This window comes from Phalacrocorax aristotelis, chromosome 2, assembly GCF_949628215.1.
Source record: "Phalacrocorax aristotelis chromosome 2, bGulAri2.1, whole genome shotgun sequence".
NCBI classification, from domain to species: domain Eukaryota; kingdom Metazoa; phylum Chordata; class Aves; order Suliformes; family Phalacrocoracidae; genus Phalacrocorax; species Phalacrocorax aristotelis.
The window spans coordinates 74,867,698-74,891,042 of record NC_134277.1 but is presented as its reverse complement, the minus strand read 5'-3'; the positions used below and the strand labels follow the sequence as shown (position 1 = coordinate 74,891,042).

Genomic DNA, 23,345 nt, shown 5'->3' with positions numbered 1-23,345 from the left:
AGGCAGAACATCATATAATTTTCTAGAAGAAAGTCCCTTATTAAAGGTTGTACATATCAAAGCAGGCATGTTATCACTACGGTTTGCTTAGTACATCTATTCCTCAAAACCTAAGAGTAAGTATGGGTCTGTTTCTACACTTAGCAGAAAGAAACAGCAAAGGCACTGCAGAAATGGTGGTGAGAGCACTATGCTGTATAGAACAGCAGTGATCCAGGCCTGGTTGATAGGTCCGCATGGATTTTAACCCTCTTTTGTCCTTCTGTTCCTCTCCCAGGCTAAACCGGGAACTATTTTGGCAGCACTGTTATATACAGACTGACTGTATTCCACTTTTGTCCACTACTAGATTTTTCTTGGAAAGGAAGAGATTTTTAGAGCATCACAGAAAATTCATCTGGGACTTTTCACAGAGCATGTTGTAGCCAAATTTTTACTCCTGCATAGCAATAGATGTACAACAACTTGTTTTGAAGTCAACTTTTGAATTTTTCAAAGCAGAAAAAGCATTTCCCTCTCCTGCTGGGAGTAAGGCTACATATTGCTGATCACAGTGACTTCTCACAGTGATCATTTCCAAAGGCAATAAAACAAACTGCATTTCAGCATTTGCTGACCATAAGGCTTTAACAGTCTCAGCCACAAGCAAGCAACGTATTTTCTTTTCTGTTGTAGATGTGTGAATTTCGGTTGTAAACTCTTAATAAACACTTATTCATGTATCTTCTCCTGTTACGTTTCTCAAACGCTTTGAGCAGAAGACTTACTTCTGTACTTCTACAGCTGATCCAAACGGCTTTAAAGCTCTCAACACACTTGTCACCTTCTAAGCCTCATTTAACCATTCAGGCTTTTCCTAAATGGCAAGCACAGATTTGAATCTTGAGAGAGGCACTATAAATTTTTGGAGATCGATTTCCACTAGTCAGACATGGCAAAACCCACTCTGTACTAGAACTAATCTTATGAAGCTTCCTTCATTTCAGCCTGAGCAGCTTGCAATAGCTCAGAGACATCTAAACAGTTGCTGTTTTAAATCTCTACATTGAAAAACTTTTACAAAAATCTTGCCTCCTTTCCATGTCTTATTTCTCTCCTTGGAATAAATTGGCTACCTCATGGCTGCCTTCTGATGTGCTGTATTAAAGGGAAAGAGTAATAGTACAGAGCTCCTTTTCACATTAGACAAAAAGAATCAGTGCATTATGCCATATTTTTCTTGGAGTTTCTTCATCTTCTAAAACATGGATACTATTTTGCACATATACAACAGCAGTCCCAGACTTCTACTACTAATGACAGCGATCTGACCTATGACCTTTAGCCCAGTTAGCTCTGAACTCATGCAGTCTAAATCATCGCCCTCCCTCTCCCCTGATAATAGACACAACTAATATAGCTACACTCATTCTGCTAGCTGCACCTTGTAAACCCGGGCTCCCCATCCGGCAGGAGCTTGTTCCCAGCAATGGCAACAGGCTACAATGCAAAAGATGCTTCAGGAGTCCCAGACGCACTACCCGAGCCCTGGAGAGTATCTGGGGTTAGGGTGGGTGGAATTTCAGTTTCTCCCTTTGCCACATTGTAGAGCCATCATCTACTCTGAAATGTACGGTACTTGCAAACTGCTTTTGCCAGGGGTTAAATACTTGTTATTCACAACACCACAAAGACCTCTCTGTGCAGCAGTGCCAGAAATGTCTAGGAATTCTGCTTAGCTTCATTTATATCTCTCTGGCTGTTATGCATACTATATTTTCATACATTAAGGATTTCTATAGAATTTATCATTAGCCGTAATGGTTTCCAGGAGAATCGCTGGCTCAGCTTTAAGAGTGAATAGCTTCATCTTTAGTTTAGCACTTCTGTCAGGCTAGGATCAAATCCAGACACTCTTTCAATTTTTCTTTTAGTGGATCATCTACACTTAATCTTAGCCTCTGACAAACAGGATTAAGAGAACTCTCTATTTTTTGTTCAAGGTCCCAAACCCATATATAAACACTGTAATTTACTACATAATGGCAGCTCTTTCCAGGCATAAGTATAAGTAGCAATAACAATTGTGCCTTTTTTGAGAAGTTCTTGTTTCCGGAGGTAAAAAACACACAGCTGAAGCGGTGTGTGTGTGACCTTCACACGCCTGATCTCCACAATACACTGAAAATCCTGCTGCAGAACAGGAGGATCGACACAGTCCGTTCTCATCTGGAAAACTGGGTGAGATTACATAGAACAGCAACAATTTCTCACCTGATCCCTCCTGCACATGAGGTTTGCTAAACTGCCCTGGAGATTTGAGAGGGCAAATTCACCCACTAAGTTGCAGGAGTTATGGAAGGGTTCAGCCTGGTTTCAGTACGGTGAACAGCTTTTGAGTACCGCTGAAGTTACAGTGTGTGCAGAGGTAATGAGATGAAATCACAGATTAGGGAAGGTGCTGCTCGCTAAGGTGTTTTAACAAAAACAGAATATTTATAAGAGTCTAGTACCTTTTATTAGTTTAGCTGGTGGAAAAAAAAATACCAGAAAACTAAACGGACCCAAATTATTTTCCATAGAGACTTTAAACAAGACATGGAAGGGGTTTCTGAAGTAAAATGGTTTCGTTTTGATTTAACAAACAGAATGATTTTCTGCTGTAAAGACTTTTGAATGAAACATTTTCGTTTTTAGCGAAAAATCCCTTTTTGTCCAAAATTAAAATTCCAGCAGAGGGAGGGGAAAAAGGGTTTTGAACAACTTCTGCAAATATTCTGGGGAAGCTTTGCCTTTTGGTACAGCCATGGCAGGCTAGAAGACAGTATACACTGGATGTTTTAAAAAGCATACATTTAAATTTCCCTGTTCTTACTTCCCTTACTGCTGAGCTTGCAGAAACAACAGGCCAAGGGGAGGAAAGACTCCTGTGAAGCATGTCTGTGCTTCTCGCAGGCTGGCTTAGTCCACATCTCCCCACTCAGTCCCCAAACCAGACTGCAGCGGCTCCAGAAAGATTCTCAGGCACAGCACTGTGGTGTTTTTTCCTCCACACTAAAGTAACGACAATTTGAATTAATCATTTTTTCTCTATTCTTGCCAGGAGCTGCAAACAGAACTTGTTTATCTGAGCACTGTGTTGGAAGGGTGAAAAGGGGGCAGGGGAAAGAGCAATATTTGTTTGTTTGAAAGGTTGGGTGAACTCTGAAATATAGAAAGTACTTCTTATAATGATTTCTTTAGTACGTGAGGTTTTAACCTAAGAAACTTTAAATAAATGAAGAGCTTTATACAGGAATAATAAGTCTTTGAACAATATTCCACCAGGGAATATTTCAGTGAGCCACATAGAAATGAGCATAATAAGAGTTAAATTGCTCCTGCTCCAAGAGTAGATTTTTCTTAAAATAAATGCAATGAAAGCACTGTCCCCTGAGTATCATCTGGTACTCTGGAGCCAAAATCCTCTCTTATTTACACATAAATCTAGGGGCCTTATTCACAGGGTACCAGTTGCGTTAACTCATTTCACAAGGCATGCTCTCTCCATCACCCCAGGTACAACCCAACATCTGCAGTCAGGCTGTGGATCTCAGTGGACATATTCCAGAGATGTATCAGGATAACCACATTCAGAGCTTAATTCTCATACTTATGGCTAATGAAAGCACGATGTTGCAGAGGTTTATGTACCAACAGAGGCCAGCAGTATCTGAACAGGGGTAGCTTAAATTACCATGTACAGCAGTGTTCAGACTCCTTTTACAGCAATGAGGGGAAAAAAAAAAAAGCCATTGGAATCTGACTCAAGAAAGGCAAGGTTATTATTCGTATCCCAAGGAGATACAGTGTGTCTGTGATGAACTGAAAATGCTATTAGAGAAGAACAGATTCCTGTTATGATAGGCCAAGTAAGCGCTGGTTTCACTGGTACACTGTTAATTACACATTCACTCTTTCACATAATGAAAAAAAGTCTCATGTAGTGTCTACAAAAGGGACTTGCACATTTGCATATAATGAAACCAGCAATGACAAATGTCAGCAGTACCGTACACTGACGCCATGAATAATGCATAACACAGAATTGCGGAGCTAAAAGCAGAGAAATAATCAAAACCGTTGATCTCCCCACCCCCCCAAGCAGATAAAGTCTAATTTTCTGAGCACTTGAAACCCAAATAGTTTCAAGGATTCTGCTGCAGACAGAGGAAACTGATGAACAGTCATGGCGGCTTTCACTCTTAGAGCATCAGTTCAGGTCCGGTCAGTCAAGCATTATCTGTTGGCTTACATATCTGCTGCCCATGGCCTGGGACCCTGTTTGGCCATTCCCAGCAAAGACCAGGATTTACCTGGTTGTTTCCCTCCAGGAGCAGTGCCTTCATAAAAATGGTAGGGCTGATGAGAGGAAATGTGGAGAGTTACCACTCCCTGCTGTATTTACTTCGGTTTCTAAGACTTTTTTTCATGTCAGCTGGAAGCCTCCTGAAAGGCTGGATGGAATAGCAACCCCCATGTTCTGCTCATATTCAGCCATGCTATATCCTCAAACAATACCGGCTGGGTTACTGAGCTGTGCTTTCTGACAGCCTGGCTGGGCAGATGGTACCCCAAAAACTGCCAGATCAGAAGTTAATGTTTCCCCGCTGGCTACAGGAAGCAGCGCAATTGCCCGAGCTGAGGGTTTGCTTCGATAATCATTTGATTAAATAAGCAGATGCCCGCTGACTTCAGAAAGCGTCAGCGCATGGTCCTACAGAGGAGTTAGCACAACGAGCCCCGCCAGGGAGAAAGAGAAGCACCCCATGGGGAAGGGGAACACTGAGGAAAGCCAGGGGAGAGGGGCATTGCCAGTCTACAAGGATGTCTAGGAAGAGACTTCAGGTGGAGCAGTTCAGTAAAACTCCTCTGTCGTGACTAGTATTTAAACTGGAATTTGAATAAAATCTGACCTGAATGAGGCAGCACCGATCTAATTCTCCACTGATAACGCCTCACACAACCACACAAACAAGGAAGGTCACCACCGCTCCACAGCCACCTCTAGACTAGAATAGGAGGGAGATATCACTCAGTTCACAGCCAAAGCACATCCACTTCATGGGAAGCTGTAAAACTTTTATTCAGCGTCACCTTACACTGCTGGTTATCTCCATCACCTATGTTCTCTGCTACAGTTTTTTAATATATGTGCATGCATGTATATATTATGTAGCTTTTAATTACTGCTTCTCACCAGTGTACAGTAGCACCTGTCTCTTTTCCTGCACAGAAATCCACATTGAGTCCCAATGGGATTTTTAGTTATGTTTCCACTGCACTAAACATGATAGACTTCTTAATCATTTGATCACGTGCTGTTTAATCTGTAAGAACTTGGTCTTGTTCCCTCCACAGAAAAATGTTGTCTGGAAATGCAGTAACATTTTAAAAAAATTTGATTTCTCTGTGGCTCTGGGTGTCATATTGATACCTGTCTTGCAAACACCGTTTGCTGCACAGATCTGTGTCATTTTGTCTCACCTAAACAACTCTTTCTATAGATTAAAATGATGGGTTTAAGTGAAACAGACTGTACTATAACACATATCACAATGGGAGCAAAATTTATTTTGTTTTAAATAAGGAAAGAGGGCAGACTGTTTTTAATACAGAAATCCCATCATGTGAAACAAGAGCATTGGGTCTGGAAAGCTGAACCGCTTTGACCAATGCAGATAAACAGTGAGCCAGGGGCACGGAGAGCATGAGACAGGACGCTCCAGGAAGCTTGCTTACTCCCACAAACTTCATCAGACCACTAAAAAGAGCCTTTATATATTAAAATGCAACATTCTTATGCATGCATGTGCAAACACAATGGAGTACTGAGAGATTGTCTATTCAATGGACATTGCCATACTATTTATATACGCGTGCATGGGCAAAGCTAATGAAATGCAGAGACAACCTGGTTTATAGTATGACCAATAACAGTATCAGCAAAAGAAACAGATTTTTCAGAGACTGTTAATTCAGTTCTCTGAGAACTTGTTTCTTCCTGGCACCAAAAGACATACCGGATACCTAGTGATAGCAGTCCAGTAAAAAATTCAAGCCTATGCTTAATTTCAGGTTTATGCCAATGTGCTGCAAGTCCAGTTACAATCAGAAATGAAAAATTCAGGGGGTACTTAAGAATGTTTTCCTTAACCACGGCCTTGGTTTCTGTCAAACATGTTTCTACTTCTCTTGCGGAGGTCAAATGCCAGTAATAAATATGCTACAATGGTGGTTTATTTGTTTTTTATTTTTTTTCCTGGAGAAGAAAAAGAAAACATTTTTTCTTTCTTCTTGAAAAACTGATAAAATTCCAGAGAGAAAGAAAAAAAAGACCAAACACCAAACCTGTTGATGTATCAAGAACAAATGAGACAAGTATGAGCCAAAGAAGGAAATGCTGGATTAGACTATCTGAAGAGCGTGAAATGATGCTTAGCAACCAGCTGAGGACTTGCATCCTCCCAGATACCAAAACAAACTGGCCCAGAACAGAATACTCATTTCCCACTTTTCAGCAAATAGCACTTTTACCATTCCTAGTTTTCAAATGAAAACTCTACATTCCCTCCCCACTGCATATTTTTAAACAAATAAGTAACAGCAAAGAGCAAAAACATTGCAAAAAAATCTGCAATAAACCCAGAGAAAATAGAATATTTCAGTTGGAAGGGACCTGCAAGGATCATCTAGTCCAACTGCATGAATGTAATTTAATATACACTGCAGAGCACTAAAGACCTTGAGGAATTTGATCTTTTAGCATAGTCCTAGCACTCTGCAGCAACTAAGTACTGGGCATGTCTACAAGGCAGAAAGAGCTCTGTAGAGATGCAGAGGGCTCACATGTTTTGAGGACGTGCTTGTCACTTCAGGGGTTGGGATTTAGTACTGTGTGCCTCTGTTTATACCACTCTAAGTTGTAAACCAACCTTCTTTTTAGAAAACGTATTACCTGCAGTTGGGTCCCTGAACTGTGCTCTGTGTAGCACTGAAGAGACGCAGGCCCCTTCAAAGTGGCAAATGGTCTGACAGTAGAGACATCGTTGCCATGCTGCTACCACTGATGGTGTATTTATACATGTACTTCACTTGGCAGCTGTGCACTGTTTACTTTGAAATTGTTCCTTATCCAGACAGGTTGCTACAGGTTCAATACAAATAAACAAAAAGAGATTAAACGGAAAGGAAGCCCAATATACTCACCACTACCCTTATGTTGCACCTCCATGCAACTGTACTTATGACATCAACATGGTTAGGGAAACTAAGCTGAGAGAGAAGAGGAGCAAAGCTGCAGGAGCTCCTAATCTCCTTGGGTCCCTCCAGGCTTTGCTGTCTGTAGAGGCAAGCATCTCTCGCTCCCCAAAGCTTTGGATCAAAAAGGCTGAGCTTGAAACTGAACTACTTTAAATCCCACTGTTCAACGGTAATAATTCATACTGCATTTCAGGTCAGGAAGTAAATTGGTTGCTGCATGCTACTTAAAATTTCCTTTTAAGATCAGGAGAAGTGAGCTGCTATTCATACAACCTTCTATTCTAGTTAAGCAAAAGTGAATGTTGGGAAAACTAACTACAGTTAAGACCAGCTTGCTGTTGGCCTCTGCTGTGGAGTCTTCTCCTCCACTGTTTTGCCTTGGTAGAACATTACCCTGCTTACATGGCAACAGATGCAGGTCATCAAGGTCTCAGAGTTGCATCTACCCCAGCTTTCTGTCCATCACCATACTCATCCCTCAGTGCATCAGCACAAGAGCAAATACCTCACATATATGTGGTGTGAAAATTGGTCTATTCTGACGCAGCCTGTCCTGCTGCCATGACCTGATGGGGTCAAAGCCTGGCATCCTTCACTGACATTGAGGGCAGTCTGCAAGCAGGGCTGCCTAAGTGACCGTGAACATGTAGGAATATAGTTTTGCTAATGCGAACTCACAAAAGCTAAAAAAACTCCAAGATACATCTTCCATTTCGCCTGCACAGCCACAGCGGATACTCTCAAACTATTGCAGCTGGTTAGGTGAGTTATGATGCACCAGGAACAGCCCTCCAAGGAGAAACCCAGAGGAGCAATTATAAAGAGGGTTCGTTCCTAATGTTCCGTAACATCAGGGGCTTTTTCAGAGAGGTGGCTGTATCATGTCTATCTCTGGCTTCCACTATCCATTTCTCAGACTAATGGGAATGACAGAGTTCCTCCAACCAGAGTAGTTCAGGACTACACTACACCTCTTAAGAAGAGGCACTTCCAAACGCTGCAAGAATAGCCCAAACATCCGGACAGATTGTGTACCTTGAAAGTCAGTAAAGTGGAGTGTTATCCTCAACCTTCTTCAGAAGTGCTTTCCATTTCCAGGTGAGCCAGCCAGGTTTGTTCGTCATGTCAGATCAGCAAAAGCTTTGGCAGCCCTTTCTAAAAAGCTTTTCCTGCTGCTAGTTTTAAATCCTGCATCATCTTCTGTTAGATAATTTCTCACCTTCTCAGCCTCACATTAAAATTCCCATTTCTGTTCCAGACAGTCAGTTATTCCTGCTCTGTACTTACTTTTTCAGAGTGAACCCATTTTTAAGTCCCCCCATCAATAAGAAGGGAGGGAGTAAGTTTGGTGATAAGAGGACTTACTAGGCTGCCATCTGGAAATCAGATTTTAGAGACTTCAACAATAAATAGAGAGATCTGCATCTTTTACAGTTATTTGAAGTAATAAAACTCACTTGGATATAAAAATGCCCCCTCTCCTTTGGAGGGTTAAGTTCCCAAGCTCATTCCCCCACACATCAGTGACATCTTGGGGCAAGGGGCTGTTTGGTTGGTTTTTCATGACGTGAAGGAAGCAAATTCAACCACGCACATTTAGACATTTTCAGTTGTTCATGTGTAAACTGTGAATTAAAGCCATATCTGTGATGCAGGTCAAATCACATAATAGCCATCAAAACTACTTTTCTCCAGGGCTTACGAAATGTAGCATGACAACCACATTGACCCACTGGTAAGATTCAGGTGAAAGTCTGGAGTTTTCAAATACTCAAGTCCTTTCCACAAGAAGTGTGTGGAGTTGTAACATTTTCTACAAAGCCCATCTGAGATAACCCAAATTTGGTTTTTTAAAGTGTAAAGATCTCACACTCTGGAATTTTGCTTGTTTGTCACCTGTGATAAGTGTGCAAAACAGTTCAGTGGTGCTAATCTGATCGGCAACACAACAGAGGCCAAACCACAGTGGATGCTCCATACCAAATGGGTTCAAAACCACCTTCCATTGCTCTCACAAGAGACTCTGTAACAGGAAATAAAAAATTTGATGGGTAAAACCAGAATTCATCCCCCCAAAGGTTACATCCTTAAGAGATGCACTGTAGAAATTCTGGAGAAGATTCCTTTTAAAACATAGCAGAGATGACAGTTCTGGATCAGTGAGAGGAGCTCATAATCTTGCTACTGCTTACCCTAAATGTTATTAGCTGGTGTGCTTTCCTGTGACGTATTTGGACATGCAGTGGATGATCTGTCGGAGTCCATCCAGAAGTAGTTCACTTTTCTTGTCTGCTTCTACTGGATGATATTGGAGAATGCTCACCACATCGCTTGATCAGGCCCTGGGATCATTTACTGCATTATGCTAAAACTAACTGCTGAGCCTCATTTTCTATCCTTTTGCATTCATGTCATTAGAAATGGGTTTAAGTGTCCCAGATGTGTTGCAGAGCAACAGACTGTCAAGGTTTCTGCATCTGCCTACCAGAACCAGCTGTTCCACCACGGCTCTTCACAGCAGTGTTGACTGCAGCAGTTTTCCTGGTGGCATTTTGCTTCACCAGTTCTCAGCCCCATTTCAGATCACACAAACAGCAACTTCTTTCTCTTGCCCTTTGGCTCTATAGGTTTTTTCCTTCTCTTCTGATATTTTTCTCTGCAATATCTTAATTTCACAACATATTCATGGAGATGCCTTAAGAAGCCAGTGTGAAAGGGCAGAATTAATAAAAATAGCTTATGCAATAAGAGATACTAAAAATTCAAAGGTTTTTTTTAAATTTTATTACATGTTTTAGTAGAAGCCTGTTTCAAATTCTACTAGTAAATGGCTACAGCCATCAGGTACCTGACCTAGCTGAATAGTAAGAATCATTACGACCTATCTAATAAGGATTTATGCTGCATTGACTGGAATGTAACAAATCCCAGACACATGGAGGCCATACCTGGAGGGGAGGGATGTGAATCCTCCCAGGTGCATATAAACCAGAGATTAATGCAAGTGCTAACGTACACATAAGAACAAATTTGTCCCACTTTCCCCATTCTGCCATAGGTATCAGTGCCTAGACTGTCCAAAACCACAACAAATTATAGAGCAGAAGAGCTAAAATTTAACTCTCTAAGAACCTCTGTGCTGGAAGCAAATCATGTTGCTAAAATAAAGCAAATAGTTAAAACAAAGTTAGATTTTCTTTCTTTTTTTTTTTTCCTCTAAGAGCGCAGCTTGTTTATTTAATATTATTACTAGCCCTGTTTATTATTGATTTCTGGAACCCTATTTGTTTTTAACTAGGTAAAAGATAGCCAGTGCTTTTGCCAGACCAGGAGAAAGGCTCCATAAATAAGGAAGGGGAGGGAGAAACGAGCTCTGTTCAATGTGAAGCATCTGCTGTTCCCAGGGAGGTATGTGGTTTTGGGATTGGGTTCACGGATGGGCTCAAAAAACACTGAGAGTTAGGCTGCAGGGTAAGCATCTATATCCAGATGAGATGCAGTAGTGCTTTCTCCTTCATCACTCAAAACCAAACATTGTGTTATGCTTTTAAATCCCTGCAAAACATTTCTACTTCCCTTGGTATTATACATCACATATTTCGGTAATTCTTGACAACCACCACCACAAAAAAAAAAAAAAAGAAACCTACTGGATTATGAGTAAAACACAGGTGTTTTTTTTCATGCTATGCTTGCAAGGGAGGACTGTAACTACTGCTTCACAAGTGCCATGACACACAGGCTGGTTTCAGCAGCTTTAACCTGTCTTCCATGGTTGGCTGAAAAACTCAGATCCTCCATTTGCCTAAAGCCTGCTAATTGTTTAACTGCTGTGCTAAAGAAGGCAGGTCTTAAAAGATAGGTATCTGACCTATACTAATAGGACCTTTTGTTGGAGTAATTATTTCAGCCTATGCAGCCAGCAGAGCATCCCTAGTGTGGATGTAACTAAACAGGAGGAGAGCCACCGTATTTGGCAACCCTTCTGAAAGTCACCCTATAACTATGTAATAGTTACATTGGTGCAACTGCATTTGTATTAGGAGATTTTCCTAGTCTGGCTCCACTGCCAGAGATCACACCTTATAACCCCGGCTGATGTTGCTGTGCCAACAGAAGTCTGCAACATAGACCTGCCTACACATCCCCCTACTGTGTGGCTCTCCAAAGGGATTTTGTTCATGTCAAACAGCACACCTATATTTTCAGCATATAAAGGGATTTATAAATAGCCATCCCAACCCGACACCATCCCTTATTAGAGAGGGAACTGTGATCCTGTCGAAGAGGTTCAGACACTCCAGTGGAGACCATCAGTCTCTTCGCTTACACCAGTGGAGAAATAGTGCAAGCCCACTAGTTTCTTTGGATATGACCCAAATTTACACCAGTGCAAGAGCAGAAGACCACTTGCCTTTAAATCCAATGCTGCTGCAGTGTTTGGTGCTAGTGACGTCGAATTCTGAACTACTTTCTATTACAGTGATTGAGTTGGGTGGTTTGCAGCTGGACCTAAGTTACATCTTCATCTAAGACATGTTGGGCTTTTTTGCTTAAATTATGCAAGTGTTTAGGATTTTTGCTTCATGCTAATGAAGACAAATTGCTTTGCAGTTGCCATATGATTTAGAAAAATGAATTAAAGATTATGAGGGAAATTTGCATCAACATTTAGTTTCACTGTAATGATTTATACCAGCTGCAGACCTGACCTCAAAAACCTATACTGATGTGCAGTGCAAGTCAAACTGCGCAACACAATGTCATTTCTCACAGTCCCAAGCCTCCTTCTAGCAGCACTACATTTCTCATACATGTTTCCCAGATTCTTCTGATTCTGTGGGCTCCTGACTACTTGTGCCACATACACACAGTGCTAGGATGAAACTGGTCCCTTACATTTGTTGTCAACACGGAGGAAACTACACTTCCCAGACTTGCTCCCAGTTTTTTTGCAGTTGTCACTGCATGGAGAGGTGTTTAAATTGTTCTCCCCTTTCCTGGACAGCAGCCAGCTCAACACACAATTTCAGGCAGGGTCAATGCAGAGCCGATATTCTGCCTAACAGTGTGAAAGCAGTTCATGAAAAGAAAATTAAAAAAAAACCCAAAGGAAATTACTTATTGCTAATGGCTTACTCGCTTCTGCTTTTTAGCAAATGACGTCATAACCAAGCTCAGGAGCGCCTAAGTCAGAAGGCAAAGCCAAAGCGAACCTGAGACTTACCTTCTATCTGACATGCACATGCATTTCATTCCGCTATCCAGTATGCAGAGCGCAGCACCAGATCGAATAATATCGTGACCTGAAATGAGCACAGAAAGATCCCATGGGTGAAAGACGGGGTGTGGGTGGGTGATGTAGGGTGTAGAGCTACATTTCTCATAGTCTGAGCAATTTGCTTCAGCATTTGACTGTGTTGTCATTGTCTTACCTGTGCCTGAGTCACAGCAGGGCTTATTTGTTTTTATCTCTGTTCTGATTTAGTTAGAGCACTACATAAAAGACAGTGGGATTTGTGAAAAGGGTGAGATTATACAACTGTCCTCCTATGGCAATTTACCAATGCATGTGTGTACAGTCACTTGTTAAGCTCATCCAAACTGTAAAGCTGGAATTATATGCCTTTAAAGGGTTTGGGTATTTTTTCCTGATGAGGAGAAAAACCACAGCCTTCCAGCAAATCTACCTGAGTATGATTTGGCTCACTCACCACCCGCACACTGGAATAACTGCCGTTTCTACTACACACCTCTAAAGCATCAACAGCTAGGTCTTCAGCCAGCACTATTACTCAAACTCCACTCCCAGCCACGAAGCAATTGGGTATTTCCCTCAAAAATCTCAAATGCATCCCCAAGCAGTCAGCAGCGAAGTACAGTAATGGAACTCTCAGATGAGAGCAAGATGTTTGCTATTCACTGAGGATTTCTCTACAGTAAGAATAAATGTTGAAGAAGCATCACCCTTAGTTAACATGCTGAAGAATCCCTTGCCTAGAGAAGATACAGGGAATGAGTTTTTCACCTCGATTTCTGCCAGGGCACATTACCTCACCTCACCCACCTTTCACAATCTGGATGAGACCTGAAATACTCTTATCCCCGGTTGAACACACAAACATGGCATTAGATTTTAAGTGACTTGAATTGGAAAAAAGTAAAATGCAGTTTTAAGGATAGACTAAAATTAAGCTCCCATTAGTTTCAATATTAATGTTCAAGTAAAACAGGGGCCATTTTCTACCTTCGAGAGCAAGTTTTCAATGCCCAGCAACACAGGCACACAGCGTTTAACCTGGGGACAGATGATGCATCTTACAGCCAGAATTTCCTCAAGAAACTATACTGCACTCAAGCAGCTGATTTAACTGTTATATTCGTATTTCTGACACTGCACCCCTATCCCTCCACTACCAGCAACGTTCTCGCACAGACTTTATAGTTGTAGAAAGGTGGCAAATCAGCTGCCACTTGCTGGCATCTAAACTTCTATAGGGTTACAAGTAGCTGTCTTAGACCTGGTCCCTGTGTTTTTACTTAGCCAAGCACCCCACAAAAACCCGCAGGCTGACACAATACATCCTCAGTGATGAGTCTCTCATTTCTTCTTCACTGAAGATCTCTTGCAGATCCACAACTTCTGATTTGACTATCGCTATAACGGTGAGGGAAAATAGTAATTGCAACAATCTAAAAAATAATTTGAGAACCCTAGAGTGAAACCACATGGTTCCAATCCAGAGTAATGTGTTTAACGTTAATGTAAACAAATTCTTAAAACCGCACTTTTCTTGAACTTATCATTTTTAAGGTGTCAAGCACAGCTCATAAAGGAAGTCTTGCTCAAAACGCTCATTTACCAGACATCACAGAGAAGCGTTCCTGTTGCTTCCACTTGCTTACAAGCTCTTCAGAAGAGAGCATGCTCTCTAGAAAAGCATTCTCTAAAGAAGCACCACGTAAAGAAGAGCTCTAAGAGCAAATGCAGACATCAAAATATAGAAAATAAGTCTAGAATTTGTGGTGAGAATTAGAAGACTACTTTAAGGTAGGAGAGGACCAGAGCTCTGGAGCAGTTTTCAAATAAGGTGGGAAAACAACTCTCAAAATGGAATTTGATAAATTAACCAGAATTCATTTAATTATTGGGAGAGCAGGGATGAGACTCAATGTCCCAAAATATCCTTTGTAGTACTGTATTTCAGAAGTGATAGTTCTGTGATGATTTTAGCTTACCATTTTAGACCATAGTTGCATACATAGTTGAAATATATTAATGATGTCCACTACTTTACATCAGGCATGTTTTCCTAGTACATCGTGCTCTAGAATGAGATGGGCAAGAACAGACATTGGCTTCACTCCTAAATGACTTTTAAAGGACAGAGGAAGAGCACATTTCTGCTATGTAGGACTCCTGCCAGATTTCTGGAAGCTGGAGCTGTTGTCCTTATGCTTAGCAATACAGATACACAACACCACTTCATTTCACTGTAAGGAACATATGGTCCGTCTAGCATGCGCCTGAACCACTGCCATTTCATTCTAGCCTGGCTGTTTCGTAACAACAAAAGAATCTGATTTTCAACCCATCCATTTTGTCAGTAGCGCCTTCCTAAACCCATACAACTCGTCACCCAGCTAGGGGCACGGTTGCAGCCAGCTAAGTTTAACTTTGCTCCGCAGCAACACACACAAAAAAATGACCTGCCAGCACTTACTCACTAAATGCATAAGGTTAAAAAGTTTCTAAAAAAAGGACACTAGTACATTCTGCATAATTAATGTTTAGCCATGAGGTGAAATGGTTAACTTGAATCTATTGATCATGTTCAGAGACTAAGGATTACGCATATTACTACGTCTGCATGGAACAGTCACTGTTCCATAAGCTAGAGGGTTCAGCAGTCATTGAGATGAGGCTCTCGTTGTCAGATAGAAGCAAGCAGACAACACCGGTGCAAGTATTTACCCAAGAAAAACACAATAGGATGATCACTCTGGATAAAACTGAGACAAACTGTAAACTTAACCACATTTGTTTATTATCGTAGTCAAAAAGTAAATGAATTACTACTTCAGAGGTCATTTTTAAAAGAGCAAAATCTGGTCAAACACATGCTCTTTCTGTTTACGGTTTTAAATCTTTCGTGGTGCTAGTTTGCCAGATGAGTTAATGTAACAGAACAGCCCTGACGCTTTCCCTGTGCAGGGCAAGGAGTTGAATCAATCAGGATCACTAATCACATGAAAAAAAATACACCATAGAAAGAAACAGCTGGCAATAATAAATTTAAATTGATCTTCATAGAGAGAAATATGGAAACATGTTGTGATAGGACAACATCTTCATGAATGCACACACTGCCTGGCTTTGAGCAGGGCATTTGAGGATCTCAAAGGAACAGCATGGTTTGACAAATGCTTGCTAATGAATGCAAGAGTTGTAAAAGGAAAACTAAAGATAAATATTATAAAAATGCAACTTTGTAAATTAGATGGTTTTACAGCTTGTACTGTACTAGCATCTTCACAGCCACATTGGGGAAAAAAAACCCCACAGTTGCTGTTGCCATCCTTACATTATCATATGTTTTTATTGTGCAAAGCAGATACAAAATAGGATATTGCTCTCTTTCTGCAGGTTCTGCACCAGCCAGAAAGCATGCTACAGACAGAATCTGACAAGTAATCTTTTGACCACACTAACTGCAACTACACCAAGGAAGAGAAGAGCCAGAGTAACATGAAGGCTAGAGAAAATGCCCTACCATAGGGGCCTAAAGAGTTCAATGTGCTTCATTTATCAAAAACTAAATAAAGAATGATCCAATTATGGTACACGCACACCTTCGTGGTGAAAAATAGCTGGTCTCAGAGGGTTTTCTTACCTAGCAGAGAAATGCACTGCAAGAATCAATAGTAAAAAATTAAAGCTAAAAATAACACAACAAATTTAGAAATAAAATAAGCAACATTTTAACTGTGACACATTGCTAAGACAGATTATGAACAGAAGCTGTATGTATCTTTTTTGGTTTGAAATGATATAGTATTTTCATAAAACACAAACCACCTCTTGTGTAGCAGGAGCTGGCACACAGAAGTTCTGTGGAATGGACTAGAGAGAACAGGCAAGGCAGGAGATCTGACACAGGCGCCTTTCTGTGCTTTTTGGGGCCAATCACACTTTGAAATCAGTCATTTCTCAGGACTCTAACACATCACCACACCCCTCACTCTAAATTTGTTGCCAAGTTTCCTATGAAAATAAAACATGTGTCTTTGCGCACCACATCGACATGGGTCTGTCCACTGCCTCACAGTAACTCTGGAACCCAGTGGCAAATTTTAACCAACTTTAACAGAAAGGCAGGGTGTTTCTAAAACACTACACCCTTAAATAATTTGTGAAAATAGACAAAAGAGAGAGGATCTCATATTCCCCACAGAGGAAGTGGCCGCAGTATTAGACACTAGAGAATCCACATGGGAGGACGTGAGACATGCATATACACACTTTACAAACAAGGCTTTGTTAGTTTTGCTGTTCATGGAATTGCTTAAGTGAGAATATTACAACAGCAATTTTGTGCTATAGCGTCTGATAGTTTACCTTCTGAGCTAAACATGCCCTGTATGTTATCTGGGAAACGTTGCTCTGATTATCTCCTTTGGCCTTAAAATTTATACTACTGTGTTACTTTTTCGTCAAATCTGTCATATAGTAGGAGTCTTTCACCAATTGTGGTCTGAGGAGCTCCCTAAAACATAGTAGAGAAAAACATCATGGACAATAATGCTTTTCTTACTCATCCGAATTCCACATTCAGCACTAGACTGCAGGGACTGTTCTTTTTTTAAATGCCATTGCAATTTTTAGACAGATCCCAAAAAGGAGTTTTAATAACCAGTTTTAGTATTGACAGCATTTGCTGAAAATCTAACCCAGAACGAGATCCCTCAGCAGATCCTGTCACAACGTCAGGCTTGCAGAGAGCAGAGGCGCCGGCTGTTAGAACGTTTCCTGCTGTGGCTACATCTAAGCAGCAACCACCTTGCTACCCTACCACCCCCAATCGGGGTGGGATTAATTACTCACAGGAAGTAAATACTCCCTCCACTGGCTCTAGAAGGAATCAAAGTGCCTAATTTTAGACAGAATGCATGACTACTTAGGCTACTAAAGTTTGGAAAGATGAATCACACACCTGGCTCCAGGAAAGTTCGAAATTAATAAACGATCAGGTTGGGAAGATTCAGTAACAGCCAGTGTGACCCCTTTTAGCAGGGTAGGGAGTAAAGCCATTGCCTGCAGACATGGCATGTGAAATCCTGGCTTCCCTCTCAATAACATGACTGGCACCAGCATTTAACCGCATCTGTCATCTACAGGAAGGAAAGTACAATACAAGGAAGGCCATGCAAAGGCCATCCTTAGGAAGCAGGTTTTTTGCCTGAAGAGATTTCCCCAAATCTTTAACAGGACATGTCTGTCTCAGTTTTATTAGAGACAGTCCCTATTAAATGACCTGTTTCTGCCTGTTCCTCCAGCAGTGACTAAAGCAGGTTTAATCCTGTGAAAGGTGTGCTGCATTGCTCACTTTCTGTTAAAGAAACAGAAATTAAAGCTGCCACTTGAAAAAACGGAGCTGCTGCAACTCCATGCAGGAGCTGGCAAGTGAAAAAAAAGCATTCCAATCACCAAGACATCATTTCCGAAATTCAGACAACAGTCAAATGCCTTGAGCCAGTCGCACCAACTAACACTGAGGAAGCGATGCTTTCTTAATATGTAAAAAGATTATATTACGTTGTTGTTTCCTTGTATTTGCGTATGAACAAAGCATAACAACAATAAACATAATGCAGCTATTTACCATTGCACTGCATTTTCTAACCCTGTAACACTAACAGTGGACACGCCCACCCCTAAAAATTAGGAGCCAAAGAAAGATGCTGTCTCACAGCAAGTGTGTAACTAGCACAAATCTGGGACCAATGCCCTGAGCAATCTCATCCTGGACAAGAGCTGCTAGTGCACAAAACCCAGCCGCAGGGCCAGTGGGGAGACAGACATGACAAAGAGCCACGGTTCCTTGCCAACCCATACTGGCCAGAGGAATAAAATCCTGGCCAAAGTATTCCTCATGACACAAAAGAGGAGTGCTACACATTCCTTTCCCCAGGGATAAGAATTACTAATAATTATAGCAGCGCACTCCACACTCTGGCAAGTCATGAATTGACAAGGCTCTGAGCCCCACCTATGAAGAGGAAAATTCCTCTGCTCCTGCTAACAGCTAGTAATCAGTACAATTTAGACCAGAATAAATTAACACCAATTAGATGCAGTCAGCACTTTCAGCAACAGCTTATAGGCATACCTTTGAATATGTCTGGTTAGGAACACAGAAAGAGCTTCCTTCTCCCTGGGCAACAGTGGCTTGTCACTGCCGTATGACCGTATTACTCACTGGGTGTGGAGTTATCAAGGCATTGACCCAAAAGAATGCTGCTATCAGTGCACAGCGTGGGACTTTCACCCACGTCTGTTGGTTCGTCTTCACATGCCATCTCTTGGCACATGTTTTCTGGATCTAAGAGTCCACAGGCAGCTGCTCACTGTGAGTATAATACACTGTAAATGAGGAAACATAATCCATAAATGGTTTTGAGATATTTTCTGCTGACACTGCTCCTGTGTTTGTAGTCAATTTATCTCTGTTGGCCTTTTACATTTCCTGTCATATGCAGAATGACCTTTGAAAAGAGGCATGTCAGGTTAAAAACATTGATTTTGGTTTTCAATAAACTTGAAAAATTATTTAAGATGCTTTCAAGCAGTGCAATCCAAGAATGTACATCATGTATATCACTAAGTCCTGTTTAGTTATGATCCCAAATAATGTACCAATACAATGCACTACCTTGCAGAACGTAGAGTTAGTGCTTTAAACTATTGGTCCTCCAACAAAAATCAGGTTTGAACAATTCCATCTGAGTCAGACTTCTCCTTCCTACTTTTTTGTTTTATTAGCTACCCTGAGTTTGTTTTCAAGAAGAATCTTCCAGGGGAAGAAGGGAAGGAAGTAACCTTTCTTCTCTATTTTTACTACTGTCCTAAAAAGGACAGGTATATTTGAAAAAACTGATTTTTCCCTGCCTAACTTCTGCCCCTGACTTGCCTTTGACCTCAGTGAAGGAAAAATTCAATAATCCTCTTCTGCCTAATATCTCCACCACCCCAAAAGAAAGGGCCCTGACTGTAAAGCTAGAAGAACATCTGAAACTATTACAACACCATAGACTAATTCAGCAATTATTAGCCAAGAGACGAGCATGTCTGTACAACCTAGCATTTAAGATGTGCTACATGGAATTATGAGACCTAATCCCTGTTCCATTTAATACAAAAGATTTAAATATTCTCTGGAATAGAGATTAGAAGCCTGGTCTCCTCATGCATAAACAACACTTTCATAGGAGTACTTTATAAGCCCCATTTCCAAAGTGATTTACCCTTCTGTACTCTCTTGGGAAACACAGAATATGAAACTCTGTCCTCCGGTGCAAAGGAGTTATCTGAACTGCCATGTGATACCTACATAGAGGCAAATAAGTTAAAGTAGGGGCCCCAGGACTTACCCTGGTTGTGTTTTGTCAAAGCAAACTCCAGCCATCAAACAAGGAGGTAAGAGTTCAAAAATGTAGCGTGACTAGCCGGACATACCCAAGTCTGAAGATTAGGAGTAAAACTCAATCCTACATTCAGGCTTGCCTCTTAACTTGAAGACACCCTGCTCAATGTCAGCATCTTCACGACTGGACTCTGAGGCACCCAGCTCACCCTGTAGCTCAATACACACCCATAAGCTGGGACTCTGGGTTGCTCTAGGCTCTCAAAGCTTGGGGTCTGGTGTTCCTACAGCATTTTCCAAAATCAGCCTTCAGTCACTTTTGGCAGGATTCCACATCGCTTAGGAGTTCTACACATTTAAAACCTATTTTAATCCTAAACTCCACTTCTTAGAAGCATTCTAGGTATATGTTGCTCAGGCTTGCCCACAAACAGCAGATTAGGGTGCCCAAAGCAGACAATAATAAAATTACATCGGGCCACCCTAATCTCTTTCCCTTTTTTTCTACAGTTGTTCAAGCTGGGGGTGTGTGTGTGTTAATATCTATAAACCATTAAAATAATGTGTAAAATTAATCTTTACGCTGTTAAGAGTTTAAAACAAGATTGGTGAATGCAAGCAAATAGAAATGATCCAAATTAAAGCAAGAATCAATCTAGCCCAAAGCAAACTAATAGCCTTCACACAGATTTGTATTCACACACTTATGCACCACTTAGGTAACTGTTGGACACCTTTACTGAAGTTGGTAGGCATTAAGATGTGGTTTTAAACCAATTTAATTAAAGCTGTACAAAAAGTTGTGCTCATCCTCTTAGATTCAATTAGTGTACCAGCTTCATGAATTAGCCAGGTATCAGCTTAGCCATAGTAATTGTGCCTGCAAGCCTAAACCTGTGGCCAACAACAGGCACAGCATGATTAATCCCAGGGAAATCTGGCAAGAAATGAGTATGCTTATTATCTGCTTTTAAACTCATCTCCTACTAACAGTTAAGTTTACTTTCAGTAGCTACAGTGCACAATCCTATTAATTCTAATCAAGGGAAATGGAATCGGAAACTCTTGACATCAGTGGGAACCCAGTCTCCTAATAGTGTTTTAGACAACTTTCATAATATATGGTGATGGAAATTCCCAGAAGATTGACTAGATGTGACATTTGTCTTAATTTATAGGATGGCACTCGGTAACACAAGTAGCACTAATAAAAACAACCAACCACAAATTTGGCGAATGCTTTGTGCGTTCAGCATGTTAACAGAACCTGCCCCTAACAGATTACACTGAAATCAACAAGCCTGTAGGGACTGATATTTCCATTTGCAGCTTCCAATTAAAACATGCATTATTTACCGCAGTAGAACCTTTGCCTGAATAGAATACAACAGAGTCCTTTGTCAACTCTGTTACAGCCCCTAACCCATGCTGAGGCTGCACTTTGTGAAACTACCGCTCTATGAAACATCTTTCCTGACAGCAAATGGAAGAAAGAAGGAAAGGGAATGCAAGGGATAGTCTGTTCAAGAGAAACCACAGTTCATTTAATGGCTTTATAACAGTCACACAGAAAACTTACCTCGATTTCCCCTCAGACTCACCTAAGTTGACACGCAAAAAACCACACGCACATCACTTATGTTGACTGGTTTACACAGAAAGAAAACGAAGCATACTAACACAGATACTCCTGGAAAAATTGTGCTTGGAGCCAGAAGCAGACTCTGAAGACTTGTAACAAAAATGACAGTTGAACTAGAAACTAATCTTTACTGATCTAACTGTATTTAAAATATTTTATATTAATAAATGATAGTTTTAAGTGACAGCCACTTTAGTCTTCCATTAGTAGCTACTCCTGAACGACCAGGGTGTGTGGACTTTTGGTAAAGGACTAGCATTACAAGATGTCTTACTCAGCAAACAAGAAACAGGTCAAGATGATTACTTTCTGTATCTAAATTTTGATCTTTTTCTAGGGAGCAAGGAAGTATTTCTGATAGACCGTGTCATATTTGTCCTGCAAGATCACTTACAAGGACATACCAAACCCCTTCACTTTACTGCAGAGTAACTACTGCCTGAGGCTAGTATAAAGAACAGATAATTTGGCTCTATAAATCATACCTTATACGCACAAAACCCACTATCAATAGTCAGTCTTTTCATTAAAGTAGCTAATGCTGAAAATTTCTGCCCACTTACAATAGGCTAATAAACATATAAAAAAGAAATAAAGCACTTTATATTCAAGATCCCATTCCTAATTAACTTATCAAGCCTATTATACAGCCTGCACTAACAGCGGGGGGGGGGGGGGGGGGGGGGGGGGGAAGGGAAAAAACCCCACAGCACATTAAAAATTCTAGTGGGCATGCAACTGCACCATGCCATGCCTGCAGCTCTGCTACGCCAAGCTGTACTCTTGCCTCTGCTCAGATGCTCAGGTTGAGCTTGGTGCTTATATGAAAGACGTGAAAACAGGATAGAATGCTGCCAGAAGTAATCTCTAGTAATTACTAGTAATTTAGTAAGCAATATGGACGATCTTTCACAACATTAGTGAATAAATTCCCTAAAATAGTAGGTACTAGATTGCTTACACCACAATTGTCAAGGTGACATCAACATGAAAGCTCAGTTCACTTACCAACTACTAGAAGTCCCCTTGTGCTTTTTGCAAGATTGGAACTGTTGATCTGAGTTCTGGCTGAATTCCAGTTCGGCTAATTAAATTCCACGTATCTACATCCCCTCCGCAGTTCACATCTTTTGCTACCGCTAAATGCTATTAAACAACCAACATATTAAGTCAACGTCCTCTGGACCTAGCACCGGCAAGGATCAAAATATTTCCCCACGGCAAAGTTAGTGAAAAGCTGCTGGAATCCTTCAGAGTAAAGTAGCACTGTTGTCGTAAATGAGTACTTACTGTTCTAGCCATTTCAAGTTAAAGAACCATCAGACTGTTGTATAAACAAGTTAATACGATTTACACTGCAGCATTTTAAGGAAAGAAAATATTTCCCATTAGTAATTATGTATGTGCTCAGTTGCAAATGCCCAACTGTTACACTTCCAGAGGAAGAGGAACCAAGTGTGTTTGGTATGCATTTCCAACCTTTTCTGTTCCAACTGTACAACAGGAAGATGAGGTCTGTGATGCTCATGAGTTTCTAACAGTATTAGCATTCTCTGAAAAAAGTTTCTCCTTAATCCTTTAATAAAGATTCTACCTACAGTTTGCCAGTAGCTGCTCTCCACACAACTGTTTTACTAACATTTTCCTGTAAATCAAGAAGTCTAAAACTCACCTGAAGGGAAACTTTTCCTGTTAAAGTAGTGTGTTCTTTACAATTGTGTTCAAGAGTAGGCACCCTTCCGTCACTTTTTATGTCTGCTGGTAGGCAGTTGTGATGT

The 23,345-nt window shown here is 40.9% G+C and overlaps 1 long non-coding RNA gene across 5 annotated transcripts in view; it reads right to left on the bottom strand.

Annotated features, from left to right (window-relative positions):
- LOC142053051 (uncharacterized) overlaps positions 1–22,112 on the bottom strand; it is a 57,215-nt gene extending 35,103 nt beyond the window's left edge. Inside the window, exons 1-4 of one of the 5 annotated variants that reach the window (XR_012659072.1) lie at positions 18,672–22,112; positions 12,509–12,587; positions 9,474–9,576; positions 7,864–9,304 (exon numbers count right to left, since the gene is read on the bottom strand). This is a non-coding gene — a long non-coding RNA (uncharacterized LOC142053051). Of the gene's footprint in view, positions 1–7,863; positions 9,305–9,473; positions 9,580–12,508; positions 12,588–18,671 lie in introns of those variants that run through there. The other 4 variants (XR_012659070.1, XR_012659071.1, XR_012659073.1 and 1 more) reach the window with 4 other exon arrangements.
- Positions 22,113–23,345: the final 1,233 nt, after the last annotated feature.